This window comes from Lepisosteus platostomus, chromosome 25 (assembly GCF_059453375.1).
Source record: "Lepisosteus platostomus isolate fLepPlt1 chromosome 25, fLepPlt1.hap1, whole genome shotgun sequence".
NCBI classification, from domain to species: Eukaryota; Metazoa; Chordata; class Actinopteri; order Semionotiformes; family Lepisosteidae; genus Lepisosteus; species Lepisosteus platostomus.
Window position 1 is genome coordinate 6,940,554 of NC_142635.1, and position 24,782 is coordinate 6,965,335.

Below are 24,782 nucleotides of genomic sequence, written 5' to 3' on the forward strand. Positions count from 1 at the left end.
GACCTTACTCTCTTGCAGTGTTTATTGGAACTGACACAAGCTATCCGACAGCTTGAGTAATTCTTATTATGATTTGTCTTTAACACATGCCGTGTGCCTGGTATTAAACTCCTGAGAGAAAGATCACAAAATATATATATATATTTTTTGCTTGCTTTTCATATTCTCAGCACTGACACGGAGACAGGAGGCATTTTCCAGCTGGGCATAGCTCTAGCTCTGTCAGCCCATAATGTCTTTTCTTGACAACAAGTGAAATTGTCAAAGCTTTACTCACCAGAAAGTAATTACCAAAGTCGAAAGGTGCAAGATACAACACGTTTTGAAAGGGAGGAGTGAAATGAGTATTTTTCTCACTTCCTTGCACAGTTTGGCAAACCTAGCTGGAATGTATCTGGAGTTACAGAAAGTGGAGGTTGATTCTGCATCAGAGCCCAGAGCCTTGACAGGCCTTCCTGTACTCTAGCTGCACGTAAATCCCACGCTGTAGCCACCCAGCATTTGCAGTCAGTACAGAACCTGTGAAAGGATTTTTTAAAACTAATCAACTCCTCCCAAACCCTGATGAACAGAACAAAGAGAAGGATTCAGCTGTCAGAACATGTACCGGCCTCAAAGAAGGGCAGGTCGTTTTTTTCCTCATGTGCCCGGCGGGCCCCAGCTGGGCACCCAGTCACAGTGCTGTGCTGTAGGTACAAAGTGCTGTGCCGGGGGCAGGGAATTCTGTGGGTTTACCAGCAGGTACCAGCAGGTACCAGCCCCCTGCAGTGAGGAAGGCCTCTGGGCCGGCTGCCAGTCTGCAACTCTTAAAATGTTTCATCCAGCAGGCAGGGGGGCCGCTGAGCAAGAGAGTAATTTTAGCTTACCTCTCACCCCATGCATTCCCAGGAAGGGAATCAAGGCAAAACATCTCCAGCTTACAAGCGAAGAATTTAAGATGACAGGGAGGACGACGCGCATCTTTCTCACCCCAGTCCTGAAGGCTCCATCAGATTTATTTTTTCTAAGAAAATACTGCCGTGGTGGAGTGGTAACTTTCATTTAAAACTAGAGATCATTTTTGATGTTCTGTGTCAGGCATGCATCTAGAAACGGCTGCTGAAACGGAGAAGGATGGAAACAAACCAGAAATGTGTAACAGGCATGCAGGGGGAAATAGCGCTCGTAATATGATACAGCAGACAGAAAGGCTGACATTTAAAAACATTTACCCTAATTTAGTTTTTTATCACTTCATAGTTGTTCTAACCAAACACTTCAAGAGCTGTCTGGAACTTTAAGTGCTTGTTTGTTCTAGTTGAACTTTTCCCTCTTTTTCTTGTTTTTGTTTTGTGTGCGTTTGTGCTAACACATTCAGATGGGAGCCGTAACAGGGGCACCCAGAAGCTTAGTTTTATTCAGAAAGCAAACCGTTTTCTGTGGCAGGAAGATGCGATATCCTGGTAGGAAAATGAATATGTCACATGAAAGATCGAGTGCTGCAGTGCAGAACATGACATACAGCCAACTAACATGAACCATAGCAGATCAGAAGCATACCTCTATATGAGACTTGTAGTAAATCACAGTGTAGTGTAGTAGTAAATTAGTATATAGATTAGTAAAGTAGAGAGATTAGAGAGTCTCTGATTGTATAGTTGTGGTAATGTCCAAACTTTGGTTAAGTATCAAATGTATTTCAATGAGGATGTGATTGTCTTCTTCTTGCCCATTCTACGTTTCATCGTAAAATAAAACAGCACAAACAGTATTTAATTACGACATTAAAACACTCCATTTCCAACTCTTAAATAACTACTCTGAAACTCAGCTGTAAATAATGACCATAAAACAGTTCCTCTTCTCTAATAATGACACAGGACCAGTACATTTTTAGTTCTTCATCCTGGTAATAAAACCTTCTAGTCTATCTTTAAATGGCACTAAAACCATAATAATATGCATATAAATCACACTAAAGCACTCCTTTTTTGTTCCTGATAACACTGAGAATTATCAGTTATTTAAGACCATAAAATATTCCCATCTCAGATTCAAATAATGATACATAAAACACCATCCTTAAATTACAACAAAATAAAAACATTTTCAGCTCTTAAAATGTTCTCTATTCCTACCTTCTTTGTTACAGAGCTATAAAAGGTGTTATGTTTTCATAAAAATGAACTAACACCCAACCCTATATTTCAACAGGTCTTCCCTGGCTCTGGAGTGGTGTCACAATGTCACCTTCTGCGTCTCCTCCAGCAGGCTGTGCCAGCTGATGGTGAGTCTACACTTTACAGGTGTGCCCTTGTATAAAATGCAGTTTTCCATTTCCTTGCTGACAAGATGAAAGCTTACCGTCTCATCCGACATCCTGTTTTGCTGATTTTTCGGATCTCAAAAGGTGCTCATTTTTTTTTGCAGACAGGGTACTTAAACAGATCAATTAAACTGCAATTACAAATTAAGGTCAAACAAGTAGTGAGAAATGTACCGTATTCTAAAGCATCTGCTGCCTTCTAATGGCTCCATTGAGAACCCATTGCTGAATTTATGAAACTCCTAGCCCATTTATCTGCTGTATTGTGGACTCTTGAACTTCTATAGTGTAATTGAATTGAATTGACCATCTGCATCAGTATTTTTTATATATTTTATGTTTTTAGCCTAATACCTAATAAACAGTTCTTCATGAGCAGCATGGGTTCAGTTTCCGGGTGCTGTTTGCGTGAAGTTTGGATGTTCTCACTGGGTCCACTTGGGTTTTCTCCGGGTGCTCCAGTTTCCTCCCACAGTCCAAAGACATGCTGGTGGGTTAATGGGCTTCTGGGAATATTGGTCCTGCTGTGAGTGTGTGTCTGTCTCTGTATGATCCTTGCGATGTACCCTGTCTTTCCCCTGCTGTTAGCGGGGATAAGCTCTGGCTCCACCACAACCTTGTACTCGATAAAGTAGAAAATGGATGGATGTATATGTACATGTCCCTCTTTCCTAGAAAAAAATGCCTTTGCCGAGTCTGTGAGAGACTGGATTATGTCACCCTTGGTAGATGTGCCAGCTTTGGAGTTTAAGCACAGACCACTCTGATGAATGTCAGGGAATGTGGCACCGATAGGCAGAATACAGGAGAACAACTGATGGGGATGTTCAGGTGTGATGGTCTGGACAGATGCGGCGTGTTGTTGCAGAGCAGCAATCCCAAGCACACTGACTGCCCTACCTGTCCTGACGTGACAACATAGCAGCAGGACAACACACACCCTCATGTGTCATGTGCAACAATGACTTTCTTGTGAGAGCAGAATAAGATAGTTACGCCATGACTTCTCACCAGCCTTGAGCCCCACCTGTTGTACACGTACTGTACAGCTTGTGTTGCTTCCAACAGCCCTCCTATTGTGGACCAAGCCATAATAAGCACAATTCATTTACCTCTGGCATATCTGTCCAAGGAAATGTTCATGCATCTGCTGCAAAAAGACTGCCGTTTCCCTGATAACTTTGTGAAGTTTTTGTAGCTCACATTTATATTTTTTATGCTTAGTATATACTGTTTTTCAAGTGAACAACAATGTCATTTCTTTTTGGCACCTTGCTCATCTCCCAGCAGCTTTGTACCTGTCTGTGCCAGCTGTTGCCATTAGGGCAGGGGCAGGGCAGCTTTGCTTTGGAACAAAAACCCGTGAAAATCATATGGCACAATGCCAGCTAAAGAAACCCAAGATTTCACAATCCATCACCTGAGCAAGAAATGAATTACTCTTGTTTTTTAATCCCACACTAGTTTTTTTTTCCCATTCCGCCTCTCATCATATTTTTTAATTCTTTCGGAAAATGAACTGCAGTGTGTTTAGCATTTATCAATGACAAGTTCATTACTTTGGTATTTCTAAGGCACTGGGGATAGGAGTTAAGGCTTGCTTTATCGCACTACACTGAAAGATTACAGCAAACCCTTCAATGCAGTAGCTCAGACCTGTGTCCCTTGCCGAGCTTTTCCCCTGATAGCGATGTCAAAGGTTCTGGAAAGCGTGCCGATGTCCTAAAGAGCAGGAGAACAGAGAGGCAAGGTGTGCTTTTGCATAGCAAGTACAGCAAGGCGACTGAAATTTCCATTGTGCTGGGGTCAGGACACATAATCTAAATATTTAAACTGCAGCCACCGATGCTCTGCAGCTGTGATAAGGTGAAGAAGGGGGCTGCTGCATGTTTCTGTTCTTCTGAGGATCACAGAGTCAGAGGAGCCTGACTGTTAGCCCAGGGAAGGGAGGTGGAATCTCCTTGATGCCTTTTCATGTCTGATCTTGACCTAGAACACAACTGACTTTTCCCTCTGGAAAATAAAGAGAGGGACATGCTGCACCAAGTGAAATAAAGGTGATATTGTCAGTTTAAGAGGGCAGTGTCTCCACAGCTGTGGTGAATGGCTGGATGTCTGTGTGGCATGGGTGTGACATATGTAAACACTTCTCAGGTGACCAAGACAATGATGTGGGGTTTGTGCCGGTGTTTGTGAGGCACTTTGATAATACATAGTAATCAAAGCAAATTATTTTTGTGTAGTCCTGAATCACCTGTTACGTACTATGCAGTATGAGATGAACATCTTATTGGTACCACTTCCCAGAAGGTTAAATATCATTACTTGCATTTAGTGTCTTGGAGACGCAATTGGAGAATATTAAGGTTTTCTTGTGAACTTGTCACAAATGAGTCAGCCTGTGGGTTTCAGTAGGTAGAGTCCTGAAATACTATCCTGTCCTGTGAGCCCGAAGAAGGGTATTATGTGTCCTTGGTGATGCTCTGTATCAAATTAAAGATGGCTTGTGGCGTCCTGACTTACATTTTCCAGCATGTAAACTGCATAATGAGTTGGATGTAGATCCGGAGATTTACTTCAGCAGTCCAAGAAAATGTTTTTCACTTGTTTGTCCTGATGGACTCCTTGGTTGCACTGGCTTATGTTCTGGGCCCGTGTCCTACGGTGCGGTGAGGTTCTGCTCGATAAGTTTGGAAGCATTTTCTTCTGCACAAACAGGAATATGTTTCTGTGATCTTCAGACTTCATTCTGCCAATACTATCCTTAGCTGCATTTTCAATTTTCGAAAGAAAATTTAAGCCTGTTCAAGAATCAGGTAGTCATCCATCCCTCCACTGTCTAGTGAGGCAGCAATGCTACTCCTGTGCCACCGTGCTCATAGTCAGTCATGTTTGTCCTTATCAGGACATCGCATCCATTGTGCTTCAGAAATATGGTGGTGTTCACTGGTGCATCTAAAGCCTCTTTCTTCCTCCACATTCCAACTTCTCCTTCACTTTGGTAAAGGTATTTGTTAGTGTCACCGGTCTGTAAAAAGCCAAGATCCTCTTGCCTCATCTTTGTGCTTCTGTAAAACCTAATGCTGTTCTTTTCTGTTCTTTTTACTGATGAAAGGTTTACATCCTGCAAGGCAGCCTTTGGATAGCTGTCTGTCTTCTTCGAAGAGCCTTTTTTGATGCCCTCTGATGCCTCACACACTGGTTGCTGTTGCCGTTTTCACTGACATTTGTTTTAGGGTTTGATAATTTTCTGTAACCAACCGCAGATGATTTTCTTGGCTGATGAGTAATGTAACCATGATATCTATTATGTCTTTTGTACCCTCCCAATTGTTGATTTTTGGATTGTTTGTCTAACTTCTGTGCTGTGGTTCTGATTGTCTTTCACATTTCTTTCATGTTCAAAATTGCCTGCTTTTCTTTAACAGTCAGTTGCGTAGGTCTTATTTTGAATTTCCACCACCAAGCACAAAGGTCAAAGCAGGTCAGGCTGAAAAGATATTCTTGTTTACCCAACAGCAAACAAACACACTAACCAACAAGAGAAACCCTTCAGCCAGTTTGTACCAATACCTTTGCATTTTCAAAATAAAGAGGGTTCACCTCTGCCAATTGTATAATTGATCCAAGACAGTATAAATGAATTGACTTGAAAATAAAACACTTTAGAGCCATACTTAACAGTCAGCATTTTAATGAGAAATAATATTAGAGTTCATTATTAAAGCTAACTTGAACTTTTTCAAGGAGGGCCCTGAATTGACTGTGATACCTGACTAACTGGCAGATCTACAGTGTCTATTAACAAGAGCTGTGCGTGCTGTAGAAGCAGCTTGCACAGTGCATATGAGAATCAGCTCATATTCTCAGACAGCGGTAGCATTGCCATCTTGATAAATGCAGGAATGACAGTGCACCAGATGTTACGCTCACTAGAATGATGCGTATCGTGTTTGGTGTTAATGGCCCAAACAATCCTAGAAACACCTTCGATGTGCATAACAGGCTGCTTTCCATCAAGCAGTTAATGACACGTTATGGGCAGGAACATTATGACAACAAACTGTGCGAATCAGAGGCATCCTGGGTGTTAATGAAACCTGTCCAGTTTCGAGGCCCCTGATGCCATGCTTCTCAGACAAAATGGCGGAGATGAGGCGGATGTGGGGCCTCAGTTTTTTGTGGTTCATCTGTCCCAGCATAGATGTCTACTATGAGATTGCTGGGCTGTCCCTAGTCTTGGAGCGCAAGGGGTTTTGAAAGGCAGGGAATAAAAAAGAATCTAATCACCATGGGCTTGCTTTACATGGCAGCCCAACAGCAGGTGGACAGAGCTCTTCCTGCTTGTTATGCTGCAGTTGTCGGTCATGTCTGCTGTGCGTCGCCTGAACACGCCGTGGTCAGAGGTAGGATTGAGGTTGCGGCGCTGGAGGGGACACCTCCCGCCCAGGCAGCTATTGTATCTCTGCGCTCCAGTCTGCTCTGACAGCATCAGCAGCTCCCCCACTCGGCCCACCTGAGTCTCAGCTCAGCGATCAAATCGCGGCGATTAGCGGACGCTCGCCCGACTCCCCAGGGCAGCTTCAGCGGCGGTTAGTGCAGAAACACTCTTTCCGTTTAGCCTTCCGTTGGGAAACAAAATGAGATTCCTTGGGACTCAAGATGAACCACAGCTTTTAAGCTGAGGTCTGCACGGTGTCATGTTCCCTGAAGACCGTGTCAAGGTGAGAGCTTTAACACAGGCACCAGAGGTAGGACTCACTAATGTCAAATAAAAATAGAGCACATATGAAATATATATACAGTACCGAGAACAAAAATGAGCCTTTGTACACTTACAAGTTAGAAAGACGTTTTTAAGTTCTTAAAATGTGTATATACAGTACATGGAGCTTTGTGACTCTGTTTATTTCACTTTACTATTACAGCGCATCAGATTCTAGTTAACTCTTCACTTTGTGTTAAAGTAAAACAAAAATGTTTAAGATTCTTTTTCTCTTAGCTGCAAGTTCATTGTATCCCTTTGCGACTACACAAGGACTTAATACAATTGTAACAAAAAACCAAGCACAGAATGAGGTACTGTATATGCAGACATACTGTATCAGTGTTGGATAATTCTGACTTTGTGGATTATGCAGAGTCAGATGCAGAAGGTCGATATTTGTCTTGCAGACATGGTACAAATATTTGCTCTTTTGATAGTAGTGCTCATTTCAATACAGTGGCTCTGCTGAGCCTTACTGCACTGCACAGCCAGAAACACACACTCTGTTCATTAAAACCTTCATGATTTCCTTTTCCTCTAGCCGGTTTTAAATTTTGGAATGTGCTCTGGTTTCACACCGATTAAGACACTTGCACAATCTCAAGGAAATTGTATCACAGTAAGGGATTCTGACAATGTCTAGAATGATGCCTTTGGATTAGTGTTGATCCAAATTTCTCAGTGAAATGTCTCTGGGGGTACATGGGCTTCTACCGGGACAGTATCATGTGAATAATGTAAGCAAAGCATTAATCTTTTCAGTTGTTTGTTAAGTCCATTGGTACTTAATATAGCCATCGCGTCATTCTCATCCACAGAAGATGGGGTGAAATAAAAACAAACCAAATTTGAATAAACCCTTAAAGGAATCGTGTGAAGTAGAAGATCCAGAGTATTTCCCGTGTTACTCTGAGGCACTTTGAAGGTCTGCAAAGAAGACATTGGCGTTACACTGGGTTGCTGATTTTGCTGGCTTGCCTGATCTTGTAAATTCCCAGACCACTTTCCCACACAAACAGGCATGTATTGTGTAGATTTAATAACATCAAGGCATTTCATGGCCAATTACATTCTTTATCTTTTTCTGCCTTCCTGCAGTATCTATCACAGGGAATGTGAATATTAATTAGCTCTGATCTATTTATCTGTGTTCATTATTTCTGCACGTCTATACCTATTCACAATATGTTATCTTTCTGTGTATCTACTGCATTCATCTAATAATGTAAATAAATGCACAGTATTGCATAACATGTTAATAAAAAGGCTTGTAATATTTGTTTCATAGTTCCTGGAAACAAACTGCCATGAAAAAATAATCTGGGGAAGAAGCAGGCTTGATTGATAGTCCAGTGTCTCAGTGGCCATGGGCTCTGAAGAAGTGGTAAACTTATGCTCTTTCACAGATGTCAAGGATGACCCTATTGCTGGATTATCATTTCAGAGCAATTACATTCCTGCAAACAAGGGCGGCAGTAAAATAAAACACCAATTAACCGTTTAGCAACAGCTGACATTATACTTTGGTCATGGAGAGCTGTGATCCTGCAGGTTTTATAGTCAGCCTTAAAAGGTCAATGACCAGAGATCTAGAAACACTGTTAACTCCTCCTACTCATTCAATTGATTGATCCAACTCAGCCATTCTGAGCGGAGCTAGAGTAAAAACCTGAAACTCTGCAGGAGTGGGGTTGCTTGAAGGATCTGGTCTAATTGATAGACCAGACTGGTCTCAAGGGGGCATTTTGGTACAGTATGGCAGGGTCACATAAAGTAGTCTGACCAGAATCACAATGCTGCAAAATGGGTTCTGGGACACACCGGGACTCAGGAGAGCTAAGACAAAGGCAGAGAAGCATTTTGCCCCCATGAATAGATAACTCTATTTTATTAATCTTTAAAACGATATGCACACCGTCTCTAGCACTTTGTTTGGTGTAGATTTCAAGTCGTTGGATAATTGAAATAAACCAACACATACTTTTGAAACAATCCAGACAGTGCCTGCCATTGCTGCCGTGTGCTCTAACATGGTGTGACATCATCTCTCCCAGCCTTCGCAAAAAAAGACAGAGGATGAAAAAGCATCTTTTCACAATCTGGCAGCTTTCAAAGGCTTTTAAAAGCAGCTTCGCTGTGGTACTGATTTCAGATTGGCTCAGCTGCTCTCGCACCTACACCTTCCTCTCACTGCTCCAGGGGAGCAGAAATGAGGCCAGACCAATTAACCTGCCCCCCGAACTGCACACGCCGCCTAACTGAAAAACAAAAAAAATCAGCAACTAGGAAACACTTTCCTGATGCTAACCTTTGCTGCTGAAGCAAATCACTTCACTGATTTCATTACTTGTTCTCTGCGGTCCTCCCCTCCAAATATTTGCCTGTGTTTGAGGTCTCTTACTGTAAGTTTAATTATATTACTGTTCCTTTGCTAAGCATTTTCCTGGTGTCCTCACAATATCTTCCGATTTCATTTTTATTTCTGATGCTTGGAATTGTCTTGATCCTTTTATTCCGGTGTGGCCCCAGGAGTAAAATCCAGTAATGTTTCCGTAAGGACACTCAGTAAAGTACTCTGGGCTGCTGTCGGAAAGCTAGCTCACAACTGATGATGATGTACTCCGGTGATTTATCTGCTGTATTCCGTGCAAATGCTTTCCTCTTCTACAAGACACCCAGAGATGTAGCACAAAGCCCCTGGGAGACAGCTGCTTCATTGTCACCAAAGAAACATCGGTTGATAAAGTTTCTGATTTTCTTTTTTTCTTTCTACACCCCAGGCACTTGTTTCCTACCCATAAAACAAATGGCATTTTTGGAATCTAAATCTTTTGTTCCAGAGATCCATCCATCCATTTCGTAACAGAAATACTGTATCCGATACACAATGGGCTTCTTTGATTCTGTAATAATTTTCAGTGAGCAGAGATTTTATGTCCATAAAAATGATTCTAATGAACAAAATTAAAAAATAAAGTCCTTCTGTCACATAAAATAGGTCCCGTCGCACTTGCTAGCTTCTGTAGTGTGGAATTGACATGTATATAAAGTACTGCTGTGGCCTGCTGTACTTGGAGTTTCTCAGAATAACACCACGGTTATACCTTAGATCACTTGCAATGTCATCACAGCACAACATCAGAGTTCCAGTCCCGAACTGACCAAGCAGACACAAGCATTATGTCCAAACCTCTACAAAAACATTACATTGTTCACTTAAAAAATGGCACCTTTTATACAGAAGACAATCCTCTACCTTTGTGTTGTATTTACCATTGAAACATTCCTTTGAGCCTTGCAGAGTGCCTCTTGGCACACGGAGGGCAGAGTCAGTACTGTAAATAGTATGGTAAGGCCTTTATAAATAAATGAATTCTAGCCCTGAGAAGCGTATTGAGCCGTCCTGCGAGGTGGAAGGGGGTGTGTATGTAGCTCTCGAGCCCCGTACGGTCAGAGAACACAAACAGACATGACCCGCACCTGTCTTCAGGCCCAGCGTTGTCTGATGTCCCATCCCAGGTGTATAGCGCCTTGCGCCCATTGCCTGCTGGGATAGGCTCCAGCTCCCCCGGGACCCGGTACTGGATGCAGCACTGAGAGATGTATGTATGGAAACCAGTCAAAATGTTGAAGGTGGCAGAAAATGTGAATACTTGCATTGGCTGGTGATGAGGAGAAGAGACCACACTGTGCTAGATTTAAAAAGACGGTAAATCTAGTCAGCAGAATTATGTTTTTCAACAGTATTTCAATCCACGCGTAGCCACAGGGACTTTTTTTTGACTCATTTCAATCCTGGGACATTAAACCTGAATCCTAAATCAGATTGTCAGACTTCTTTCTGGGTTATTCACCTCCAGCCTAAACTTCATTTGACCGCAGCTGATACCCGAGTGCGTGTCTGCTGGAGAGGAGTGGGACACCGTGAGAGTGTTGTGCATAACTGGCGAAATAAATAATATAAAAAAAGTTTTCCTTGAAAAGTCGATGCCTGGGTCTGACATATTGACTGAGAGCTGGATGCTGTGATCATGAAGTCATGCTGTACTTCTTTTTTTAATATAGATTTTTATAGGATCTGTCAGACAGGTTTTTTTTTCCTACCAAGAAACCCAATGAAAATCATTACAACTTGATACAGGAGTTGTAATGTTCCTCGTCCATCCTCCGAACAAGTCTAAATTGCCCGAAGGCGTGTGTGTGCGTGCAAGTTTCAAACTTATATATTCGGTGGTTAGCAGGCAACCTGAAGTACTCAATCACACTCAGCCTTTCCAAAAAAATAAATATATCAAACCAAATTCCTGCTTTTTCCCCTTAGCTTGCAAATGAAAAAAAAAAACAAATTAAAAAAATAAGATTGCCCTTTTTGAAACGAGAAATGATTTACAGTGTGTGTATGAAATTAAACCACTGATGATTGCTTACCATGCACATTTGAAAATACACCTGAGTGTAAGCTGTTCTGAAAGGATCTGCAGCTGCTAAAGCATAAAAGGACGGCACTTCCACTCTGCAGTCTTTTTTTTCTGTAAAGCAGTTGGAATAAATGGATAATTGGATATATAATCAGAGACAGCGTGCTGTAAGAGGGTTTTTTCGACGGGAGATAACGGACAACCACATGAGTACCGTACAGTACGTCAGAAAGCTGAAGCAGTACTCCGAAACGCACAGTTAACAATGAAAATGAAACAAAGGTTTTGAATTATTAAATGGTGCTTTTGAGTTTAAATAAACAACTTACGCATTGTAATTCGAATGTTCTGCTTTGACTGCACAGTTTTATATTATCATTCGTGTCCACGTACACATGATTTATTTTTTATTTAGAAGTCTTGCTTTCCCCCAGAGCAGCCCAGGGGACGGGTAGCTGACGTATGTTGTAGAGGAAATACCCCCAATATTGCACACCTGTTGTTAATGCTCCTGGGGGTCTCTGCGCTCGGATTTAAGGTGAGAAGTACGCTAAATGGCTCTGCTAAGAGAAAGCGATAAACGTTTGTGGTGCACCCAGTATGAATTTCTAAACCCTGCTGGACAGAAACGCGTGGAGTCAAGGACACAACGGAAGTTTAGTCTTAAAAACAGCTGTTCTGTCAGGACAAAAAAAGGCAGAAGCGAGACAAGTCCCAGCAACTAGTATACAGTATGTAAATAACCGTTCTGCAGTTAATTTGCAATTGTAACTGCGGTGATAATGAATTTGTCCGCATTTCTCATGCATGGCATAAATCTAAGCCTGCAGATTTGTCTACATCGCCCTGCGTAATGCCTCGGTGCTCTAGGTGTGTTTGCTCTTGGTGTTAGTTCTGGTAAAGATAACTGCAAAACGGGAAGTGATTGGCATTTTATATCCGATCTCTTGGTGTTCAAAGGAACATGTAGGTTGGGGATACACCCGCCTGACTGATCTCATTTATTTATCATAGCTTTGTTCTCTCCAGTGTATACATGTTTTTTTTTTTTCTGATCACCCAAATGCTGCTTGCAATTAACAAAGACACAACTGTTAGGTGGGCAGCACTTCAGTAGAGCACTCCTATTTTTGCCCCCAAGTAATTGGGAGAAAAGCTGTCTCCGCCAGGCAGAAAGAGATCTCTTCCTGCCTGAAGCATCTTGTTGAGAGGAAAGTGTAAGGCTTGCAGGAGGAAATGAGTGAGCCATTTTGATTTGCTGTGCATGTATCTCCCAGCTGACTCAACCCCATCGCTCGAAGTGAATTTTGTGCAAAAGTAGCCGTGTTAAACAGGGCATTCAAGACATAAACTACTGCTGTGTAAACGTTTCAGGCATTTCACACGATCTTTCTCTCTTTTATCTTTACGTTTTCTTTTTCTGAGCAAAAACAAATCAGATAATTTTGTACTGAAATTGTAGAGGATGTGTTGTAAGGTAATGGATCTGTATTTGGACACCAGTGTACTAGCTTTACGAAGAGAGGAACAGGTGTTAATGATGGGGATCACCTGAGAAAGAGTGAAAGTGATAGATTAGCCGCTACAAGACGTGTTATGTGCTGCTCATGTACCTAATTAGTGTGAATTGAAGATTGCAGACTCTCTCGTTGGCCAAAATGAGCTGCATTAAAAACTCTGAGCTGTTTAAATAGAAGAAAACACTAGCAGGGACTTTAAAAGAATTGTTAATCTACTTACTATCGTAGTTAATCATAACTTCTGATTGTACCTAAGATTTTTGCACAATATTGTAATTGTTTTTGGTTTTTAATCAGTTTAATAAGGACTGAGTTTGTAGACAAATCATCAGGTGTAACTGTCTCTCAGTAGCTGATCGCCTGCCTTCTATATAACCTACAGTGTCAGGCCATGTCAGCAGCAAAGTCTACCAGATGCTGGTACCAGAGGTGTTTGTCTGCACCTTGTTGTGCTTGGTGCTGTTGTGTCCCATGACATATGTGTGCCATGTGAAGATCCCTACCCTATATCCTCTATGTACGGTTTAGATATTTTGAAAAACTAACTTGGAGAATGAAATGAGGAAGGTGAAGATTAGGGAGGGAGAAGGCCCGGCTTTGTCTGGGGTGGAAGCAGCTTTCACCTCATAGCTGGGCGTGATGTTGTTTGAAGACCTTTCCTCCAATAGGCTGTTTCCTGGTCTGTGTGTGTTCCCATGTGCACAGAATTTTTTGAGAGCATGTTGTCTGTGTTTCGCTCTGTAGAGTGGTGGTGAGTGTCTACCCTGTAGCCCTTTCTCTTAAAGCCACCATCTGCCGGATCTGTAATTCTGCCCAGCGGGCATGTGATCAGGGCAGCGGGTGGTGAGATGTAGAGTTTTTTATTTCTCTTTCTCAGAGCAAAGGTGGATGATACAATCAGAGCGCCAGCTATCGTCAGGGGGTTCAAACGTGGTGGTTAAGGCACTGATAAAAACTAATTATAATTGGCTCTTTTGATATGTTTCAAAGACAAAGACAGAGACAAAGAATTGTGTTAAAGACAAGGCTGGATCTTTTTTTATACAAAAAGCTTTCCAATTAACGCACTCTTTTGTTTTATCCCTTGCTTTAAAAAGGATAAAATACGTTCATTAATGTTGTGGAAGTCATCTACGTTTTCACATCAGTGCCCTGCTGTAAACCCAGAAAGTGTTTGCCTGATGTGCAAATACTGTAAGAGACGCCTCCGCTCTCTGGTTTCGGATGGAGTCTCAGCGGAGGTGAGTTCTGCTAAAGGACAGGAGATAGGGTGGCCTTGCTGCTGGGCTTGGAGAGTGGTCTGCGCTGAGGGGCCGGGACAGCGGCCTGGACACTGTGCACATCAATGGTTACAGCTGATAGAGGGAGACGGTGTGGATGAGAGGCTGGAGCTCCAGGAATGGGAGAGAGGGATGAGAGGAGTGGTGTGGACTGCTAGTTCTAGCTGAGAGACTGAGGGAAGGCAGTGTGAGCTTGTGACCAAAGTCAAATGACTGGAGGTTGGGATTTCTTGGTGTGCGTTGTGAGGAAGGAGTGGAGCAGGACAGCCTCCTGGTTGGTTAGGTTGGTATTCTAACAGTTTTTTTAAAAAAAACCTGAATGTACAGTATGAGATGCAGAAGGCACAAAGCACACAAAAAAATATAAAATGATCTTTCCAGCAAAGACAATGTGTGAAATGCCTCTGCACTCAGTGCAAGTGAGCAGTTTTCTGGATTAACTCAGTTGCATTGGGCGATAATGAAGATAGCTAGAATCCTTTATTGATCCTGTGAGCTAAGTGGCAGATGCCCGGCTTGCCCCAGACAAGCTGGAGAGCGAGGTGATAACAGATGACCATCCATTGGAAAGGTGAAAAACAAACGGCTGCCACTTAACCCACCCAGCCCCATAGCAGTTGGTAGCTAACTGATCTGAGATTCTCATTCTGATGTTGCTTTAAAGAGATCAAGGTACTGGCTTCAACATTATGGCTGGGTACCTTGTTCCACGCTCCTACAACCTTTTGTATCTGACACACCTTGATATCTGAACACCTGTGTGCACGTATTGCAAAATCAAGGTTCTACTGTTTCATTACCACCAAAGATTTTCCCAAATCACAAAACATATATTATTTTTTTTCTGAATATAAGCAATTCCAACCATCCAGGCCCAGGGCCTGACCTTCACTGACACACGGGTGCTCATTTCAAGTAGAAAATCCTTAAATGGGCCATCATTATCCTATGAGCCATTGGTAAAAGCCCCTTTCTGATAAGCTCTTTCCACTACAAATAAAATGGGGAAAGGTACAGGAAATAAAGAATGCAGTATACCATATCCCTGATTCATAACAGACATTGACTACTTCTTTGTCCTAAATTCTGTCACAATGTCTATTGATCTGTCTCAGAGGGAACAACTTTTAAATGTGTAGGAGGAGCTTTTAACTTTTATTAATAAGTACATCTTCCAACATGGAATTAGAGGTCTTTTTTAACAGTTCTGCTTTCTAAAGTTGTGTAACCACCAGAGTTAATTAATACTTGCATTCCTGTAGTTCTGCTCGTGACTGCTTGCTCTTAAAATACTCCTTATGTTTGTAAGAAACTACATACAGTAAATGTTGATTTCACTGGTCAGATTTAGCTGCAGTACGTTGTCCTGACGGGTCCTAAATTACCCTTATACTAATCTGTACATTTGAATTTAGTATTTATCTAGATTCAATATTGTCTATGTTTTTTTACATTTACATTTCTGTCTTCTGTCTTTTTGTGTATCTTATCATTTACATATATATGTAGATCGTATAAAGGCAAAAATGAAAAAAGCACCTTGAAAAAAGGGAGTAAATTCTGTTACAAAAATTGAATATTTTTATCACTGCTGTCTTGAAATTTTGAAAGCTATGCAATGTAATCAGTACCTTGATCTTTATCAAATGCAAGATCTAGTTTAAAATAAATTCAGTGCGTGTGTTACAAAACTTTCTTTTTTTCTATTTTATTTATTCTGAGGTAAGCAATAACAGCATTATGCACATTGAACTGTACTACTTGTGAGGCTGCTGTGTTTTTGGCACAGACACATAAAAGAAGGGCAGATTGCGGTGGTTTTAGCCTTAGTGCCTCGCTGAGGAGACCTGAACCTGATTAGACGTTCAGAGCTCTCCTTGTGGAAAGTTTAATCGATTTATTCTCTTTCCAGAGATAATTAGATCATTAACATTATCCACTGTGCTAAGAGGGACGATTGATCACACAAAGTAAAAAAAAACAAACATAAACACCAATCATATTTAATGAGAGAAAATAACTGTAGTTTTCTTCCCTATCATTACACAAAATAAAGTAATATAAAGCCCATAACCAGATATTGCAGAATTCAAAGTATTGAAATACAAAAAAGACACCATTTAAAATGTGTTAGAAGACAAACTTTTGTACAAATGAGATTCATTCTACAGTAAATGCATTTAATGAATTTAATAAATCAGGTTTAATTGCAGTATCCTTTATGAATTAATGGTGCACTTGCAAAGTGGCAGTGCTGAGTTTGTGTAAGTACAGTACATGCTCATATATACATGCAGGGTACATAGAATATATTTTATGAGCTTAATTGGATTTTGTTATTGCTTTTGAGTTGTCGAGAGGGGAGGAAAATGGAGGCAATCATGAGGCCTACCCGAAACTGTTGGAGAGCTGTCACTTTGCTGTGAGTCATAGCTCCTTGGCACCTAAATATTTATCCCAGGCAGCCATGGCTAAACGATCTCCATTAAAGCTCTGCTTTAAGTGCACAGCACTCGAAAGTGCATTCACTTTTCAGGTAATGTGAGAGCTAATAGCGTCCGAATGATTCATTTGTTGTGTTTATTTTAAATTCAGTTCCATTTTTAATGTTTAATGAATACTTGCATAGTTTGTTGCTGTTAGATAAGAAACAAAAACCGTGCACTGTGACCAATTCTTCCTTTTTAACTGTTTTCTAGGACCGTAGAAGTCATATTCGCAATAATTTAAAGGTACTGAATGGACCTCACTTCAGTAGCTTAAGCTGTTCTAGGCTTCTTAAAGTCAATGATAGAAAGATGTTTTTTAAATCATGTTATCCTGTGAAGGGGCAGTTGAGACAATTATAAAAAACAATGTATTTGAGTAGCCAATTGTTGGTGTTGGAGTGTTGGGCTCTGGTGTGTTCAATAGCCCAGCGTTGAGTGCTGGGCTGAGGTGTGTTCAGTAACCCAGTGTTGGAGTGCTGAGCTCAGGTGTGTTCAGTAGCCCAGTGTTAGTGTGCTGGACTACGTTCATCTGCAGTGAGTTGAGTTGGTCAAGATTAGAAGGCAGGGCTGCAGTACGAAGGCACAGGGACTGAATTCAGTTTATCAGCTTAAAATTCTCATATAGTTAAGTTTCAGAACAAGATAATTAACAGAATAAATTCCCCTTTTCCCTCTCTGGCAAATTTGAAAACTTACCACAATGCACGGATTTGAGAATATGTTAGAGGGCAAGGCTTGAGTGCAATTGCAAAGGTAATTAAAAAGCAAATGGCAAGATAATTATTTTTTAATGGCACAGAGAAAAGTCTCCCAACCTGTTTATCTTTCTGAAATGTATTCTGCTTTTAATTATTTTCCTAGAGGACATAAAGCAATTAAATGAAATTAGTTAATCGTCTCTAGATTGCTTTTCTATTTACTTTGCTGGTCTTGGGTTCCTTGCTGTGACTTTTTTACTTATGTAACCCATGTAAATTTGTGCAAAGAAAATCTAATAAAGGATTTCATTTCAATTCCAGATTGTCTCCTGAGATGTTCTACTGAGACTGTGTGATTTCACATTCACCCCCAACAAATTACATCTTGGTGTGATAAAAAAATATCACTGTACTTTTTGTAAGTTTTTTTAAACATCTGTTCACCTATGGTTGTGGTAAGATACTGCAGCCTTGAGGGTCACAAGTAACCCTTGGACTTCTGAAAGCAACGTAATCGATTTTACCAAGGCTACAGATTTTTTCTTAACATTTTCCCAAAAGAAATACGTCCATAAAGAATTGTCTTTGTATTTCATTTTCTTCTTGATTTAGTTGTGCCTTTTTGTGCACATTTCCCATCAGGCAGAATACTAAACACTTTTGTTTATGTTAAGTTCCCTATAGCATTGCTTGTCCCGTTTGTCAGATTTCACATTCTGGACTGTCAGTTTTCAGCAGCGTGGTCACCCCTGCAGCTTCAAGCTTCTAGGTCTTTGGTATGAGTCCATTCTGGGATGCCTGTAAGTGTGGAGTTTGCATGTTATTCCTCATTTTTGCATGGGTGTTTTTCCCAAGTGAAAGATGTGGAGGTCAGAGGGGTGAATTCAAACATTCACGTGCTGGTGTGGAGGGAGGTTACTGTGTTTCAAATACAACTGGTGTTGTCTATGGGGACTGTAGCAATATAGAATCAAATGAGCACAGTGGGTCAAAGCGTCTCCTCTCATTTGTATCTGCAGTCTGAACCCACACATTAAAAATGCTGAGAAAGTGTTTTTAATGAAAACAGACACAGACACCCCGCTAAGTGTGGTCCTCTGCACACTGGAGGGGCTACAGCTCTTCCAGTTCTGTTTTAATTAGCAGCACCTGAAAGGCTGGGACGTGTTCATCCAATTAAGTCAATAATGAACTAATTCAGGCCATCCACAGATGAGTTGGAATGAAACCTTGCAGGAGCTCCAGCCCTCCAGGACTGCAGTTGGACCACCTTGACCTAGTTAATACTTCAGTCAGGTGTGAAAATAATCAAACCCAACTACACTTAGGCCTAGCAGTTATTACAGAAGTTTTAATTAAGGAACTGAGTTTTCTTAAATCTGCAGGCCATGCTTATATCCTTATTAGCTATTCAGCGAAAAGGAGCATAGGAGAAGCGTTCCGCTCGCTGAAAGAGGCGTGAAAGATATTAGTATCGTGTAGAAAATGACAGGGGTGTCTGACTCAATTCCTGAAGGACTTTGGGTTTTTGTGCTTTTAGCTAGATTGCAAAGTGATTTATTGGTAACTGTAGCCTACATGAAGCTGAGCTGAAGACCCCTGGTGTAAGATTATTATTTTATAAATTTATTATGAGCGATTATGATGTTTCTTTCATATCTCTGTGACTGCTTTCCAGTGCTTAATTTTGAAAGGATAGTATGAATGGAAAAGCACTGCTGAAGGTGCACATACTGTACTTACTGTACATACAGCATAGGGAATATCATACAGAATATAAAGAATAATAACAAGATGAGTAGAAACTTCCAGTTTGATTTATTCAAACAATTTTGCAATTTTGTTTGTTTGTTGGGATCCTGTGTGCTCACTAGTTACCCAGTCAATTTTTTTTTTCATTTTTATACATCCATTTCATTAATCAGACAGAATCATACATAGAAGCCATACTAAGCTAAAGCACGCTGATAAATATTTTTTGGTAGATTGCCTAGCCTGAACTGCTTTCATCACATTTTCAAAATGAACAACCTGTAATTAATAACTTACTTTTTCATATATCACGGCATTAATATTCCACACTTTGGGCAACCGGCCCATCTTTAATCAATGTTTTCTCTCATGAGGGTGGTTGACAGCCTGAGAAGTTGGTTCTTGGTCAGTGCTGCATATGAAATCCTATCTGTATATACTGTTCATTTCCTTGGTGTTCAGTATTCGTCAGTGTGTGAAGAGCATTAACAGAACAATTTCCATGAATGTAATTTAATTTTCCTGGACCCGTGCGGCTAGCCCGTGTGGGGACAGGGTGACGTCTGACCTTCTTCTATAGACACTCTGGGTTTCCTGTCGGGTCTCATCTGGACGTGTGGAGGTGACAGATGAAAGAAAATTGGCAGCACAGATTGCTCAGTGAGTCAGAAAGAGCTGATTGTGAAGGTTAATTGGCAAATGGAATTATTGGCCATTAGGCTCTGGCTGCTCGACGAAAGAAACTGCAGGCAATTCTCTTTGTCCATCGGTGAGGCTCCAGCCTGTTCAGCTTGTGCTTCCTTGTTCCCCTCAAAAAGCAAATAGCGAGTCAGGCAAGGGTTCGTTTGATCTTTCCTTTACAATCCGTCCGTCCATTTTCTAGACACTTTACCCAGTACAGGCTCATGGGGGAGACAGAGCCTATCCCAGGTGACAACAGGCGCACCCTGGATGGAACGCCAGTCCATCACAGGTCAGACAGACACACCCACGCACACACCTCCTCCAGGGCCGGTTTTCCCAGAAGACAGTTCTCCTACAGTGCCAGTATGTCTTTGGATGGTAGGAGGAAGCCAGAGCACCTGGAGGAAACCCATGTGAGCACAGAAAGAACGTGCACGCTCCACACAGATAACACTGCAGGTGTGGAATTGAATCCAGGCCCCTAGCTCTCTAAAGTGCTTATACTGTATATACAGTAAAAGCAATGATTATATTAGGACTCACTGACCCCGTGGCACTGAGGCACTGGCTCCTCTGAGCCAGCATCTAGGGTCAATTGCAAAGAAGTTTTGGATTTAGCACACAGCAGTGTGATAAACGTGGACTAGTTAAACCAGTGCTAGCTGGAGCTCATCCCCAGCTTTGAGCTCAATTGCAAAGAAAAAACATGCAGAACAAAGTTGGAGACCAGATGAGTTTGTGCTTGGTACAGTCCTAAGGGCTCAGCATTGCTGGTGTCCTAATTAGCATGGGCTGCAGGGGCTCTGAATCTGAACACATCAATTAATCTGATCAGTATTAATTAATGGTCTGAACTGTATAACTGAATGTCCCTGACAATTTAAGTTCCGCATTTATGCCAAAATAAGTGTATGCAACTACAACCGAACTGACTGCAATTAGTCACAAGACAAACGAGTACAGCAGCTGTGCATTTGAGTTTGAACATGTATCATATCACAGCAGCTTTTATTTCCATTGATAAATGATATAGATTCTTACAGAAATACTTCAGATGAATAAGAGAACATGCCTATTTTTTTATTAATAGGCTACATTTGTATCTAAAAGTCTATAAAGGTTATGCACTTATGCTCACTCACTTATTCACCATGAACTACTGTTTCTTGCAATTCACGTAAAAGTGTTTTTTCTTTAACATACCCTTACATTTGCCTACACAATCTATTCCCTGTACTTCCAATTCCTCAAAATCCCTGCTTTCCCATGAGAACTACTGAGAAGTGTAGAGTCCCATCACAATAAAATATACAAATAATATTTTTAATTGACACCCATATGTGACTAAACACATTTAGGACTTACTCCCCTTTTAGATATGTATTTCCTTGGTTTCAGTTCTTTTCATTCCCCCGGATATGTGAAAACTCACTTTTTACATGCATTAGCTGTAATATACAGTAGCTACGCATAAAGATAGACATTGAACTTCATTAGTAATAAATGACACTTTTAAACATAAATGTTATTTCCACTATGTTCAGATATCCTCTAATGTGATCCAGTGTTCTGCTTAGTCCGCTGCTAAGTTGCTTAAACCATATGAAGAAGTGATGTAAGTTTATCCCCTGCTTCAGTGACCTCTAGAGGGTAGCAGCTGTAACTTTGGGTGCAGTGTGTTGTGTGTTTAAGAACTGGTTTAGTACGGAGCTGTGGACGGATTTCAGCTGCCACGTACTCTGCAGTAGGTCTTAATGGAGCACATTAGTTTAGAGCTGCATGCTGACCACAGGCTGAACTCCAATTAGTATGCTGCTTTCCGTTCATTGCCACTGACCCCTAGGACTCAACTGGACCCCCTGTGAGACTGTGTTACTCACTGCTGCTCCTGACAGTGAGGGTCTGACTCCTCTGAGACCACGCCTAGAGTCTCCTGCTACTCCTGACAGTGAGGGTCTGACTCCTGTGAGACCACGCCTAGATTCTCCTGCTACACCTGACAGTGAGGGTCTGACTCCTCTGAGACCACGCCCGGAGTCTACTGCTACACCTGACAGTGAGGGTCTGACTCCTCTGAGACCATGCCTAGAGTCTCCTGCTACTCCTGACAGTGAGGGTCTGACTCCTCTGAGACCAAGCCTGGAGTCTCCTGCTACACCTGACAGTGAGGGTCTGACTCCTGTGAGACCACGCCTAGAGTCTCCTGCTACACCTGACAGTGAGGGTCTGACTCCTCTGAGACCACGCCTGGAGTCTCCTGCTACTCCTGACAGTGAGGGTCTGACTCCTCTGAGACCACGCCTGGAGTCTCCTGCTACTCCTGACAGTGAGGGTCTGACTCCTCTGAGACCACGCCTGGAGTCTCCTGCTACACCTGACAGTGAGGGTCTGACTCCTCTGAGACCACGCCTAGAGTCTCCTGCTACACCTGACAGTGAGGGTCTGACTCCTGTGAGCAGACCATGACCGTCCACTCCCCGAACGCTTATATGGGAATAGTGGGTTCATACAGGTGAGGCCAGTCCTCTAGTATTCTTGTGGGTATTTGATTATGCATTCTCTCTGTGTAACTGAAATGTCCTAACCTATACTTTAGGTATACCAGAGATCCATTTACTCTGGTATACCTCCATTTACGAGCACTTATGTGTTTCTCATTATCATTCATTAACTGGCAAATACCTTTAACAACATACTGTTTTTATGTTGCAGTAAATTCCACCAGAACATTGCATTTCACTGAACTCCATTTTCACACGATTAAGTAAGTTTAATACATTTTTTTAAAGCAGCCTAGACATTCTCATTAAACAGACATTATATTCCAGTGATTTTTTAAAATCAGTTTTAAGATTTTTCACCCCCTCCCAAATTTATATTTGTTTTTCTTATTTTGATTGAGGTAAGTAATTACCTCAGTGTGTATAAAAGCATTAAACAGGTTTAAATAAAAAAAACACTCTAGGGTTGAAGGAGCAGATTTCTCAGTGGGAATCTTTCAAGACCGCTGTGCATCGTGGACAAAGGAAACTCTGATTGTGTTGTTTGCACTTGAATGTGGCAGCACACCATCCCCCTGATGAAGGGAGTCTTAGGAGTAATTGCAGAAAATGACACAAGTGCTGTTTGCATTTGTGTTGAGTTTCGTGACTCCTGACAGAAATCACTTTTAAATTCATGCGTAACCTTGTTAATCCATGCTGATTATAAAAGGTGGCTGTTGTATTAAACAAGCCCCCTGTCGTTTATAGAACATATAAACAACACAAAGAATCTGCAACCACTTAAGTGCAAAATGTACTAAAAAAATTACCCCTAGTCACCACACATTTTCATTCACTTGAAAAATGCCGTTAGAAAAGGTATTTAAATGAGAACACGTTTCAGGCCAAACTAAGTTTAGGGTTAAGAGACCCACCCAATTTTTGCCCCATTTATGGTTCTGTTTCCACCTGAAATGACAAAATTGAGAGAGTTTACCCAATAGAAAGCATTTTCCAAACACTTTTTTAATTTCACTCAGTTTTGGAAAACAATTCCTTAACTCTGCAATGCGATATGACCAACCTTTTGCATTAGCATTTTCCTAACACTTTTTTAATTTCACTCAGTTTTGGAAAACAATTCCTTAACTCTGCAATGCGATATGACCAACCATACAAATCTGTTAGTAGTCTAACTTTGTATTTAACCTTGTTCTTTACAAATAGCAAATGCAGGTATGTACTGTAGCTAACTGTGCTGATATTCTTCACCACTTAGCCATGCAGCAAAACTAATTGTTTCCCCCAGCTGTTCTCTGAACTGTCCTGCATGAGCAGTGATGAGTTTTCCTTTTTATCTAAAACAGCCAGTGTTAATGTCATTTTCTGTGTTCTGTGCACCCAGGTTTATAAAAGGTTGTGGTTTGCTTTGCACTTGTTTAGAAATGGCTTTTTACTGCAGCCTTTGTGTGTTGTGGGGAGAATGAGCATTAACAGACAAGCTCCGGCTGGCGTGCTCATCTGTCCTTTATCTTCTGATGCGCGCGCGTTCCAGAGAGACACATACAGTAGGAGAGAGCACCAGTCGGAGGAACGGGCGTGTCTCACAATGGTCACTGAGAACTCTGGCTGACTCATGTCCACTGGAGGGGCACCCTGCCTCTTCGGGAGTCAGTGTCAGTGTTGGCTCATTGCATGGCCCAGGTGCAATTCAAGAGCATAACGGTCAGCCTGGATTCTGAACGAGCACCTTGAATGTTTGGGCCGCTTGGAACCATCCTCTCTGAGAGAATGGTTTAGGGAACTAAATGGAAGTCTTACCAACCAGGTACAAAATGCAGGGACGAAAATAAAATACACACTACATATAGCATTGCTGCTATCCAACAGAAGCTGTCCAGAACTGCCCCAAACAAACCTGGAATTCTGTTTCACCCCCAGGCAGACAGAAAAGTGAGTCCAACATCTGTGATTTAGTTCTGATGTGCAGTTTTGCATGTTCATATTTTCCTTTTGTTTTTTCACAGAATTCCTTCGCAATGGCATCCTGAAACGCCCGGACACTACCAAGAGGTAAGGTGTCATTTGATATTTTAATCCAGCTGTCTCTTCTTTAGTTGAAAGCGCTTTGAAATTTGATGCTGGGAATTTTAATTAAAAAGGAGAGGAGGGAACAATTGAGATTTTTGGATTTGCTTTACAGGAGCTTAGTTAGCTTGCCTGTCTGAGCTTTGCTTGGTGGAAGACATTGGTCTTCCTGGCTGTTTTCAGTACAGCTGTCCTGGCCGGACTTAATGGGATCCACACAAAAGACAGCTACAGCTATTTTTCTTCACTCAAAAGCCCTGGCATGTGTATGTTTTCTGTAAGATTGCCAACATGTTA

General features: G+C 41.5%; 1 long non-coding RNA gene across 1 annotated transcript; it reads left to right on the forward strand.

Annotated features, from left to right (window-relative positions):
- Positions 1-936: 936 nt before the first annotated feature.
- Positions 937-24,473, forward strand: LOC148640987 (uncharacterized). Its single transcript, XR_015929964.1, has 3 exons — positions 937-1,030; positions 2,194-2,266; positions 24,425-24,473. It is a non-coding gene; the product is annotated as an uncharacterized LOC148640987 (long non-coding RNA).
- Positions 24,474-24,782: the final 309 nt, after the last annotated feature.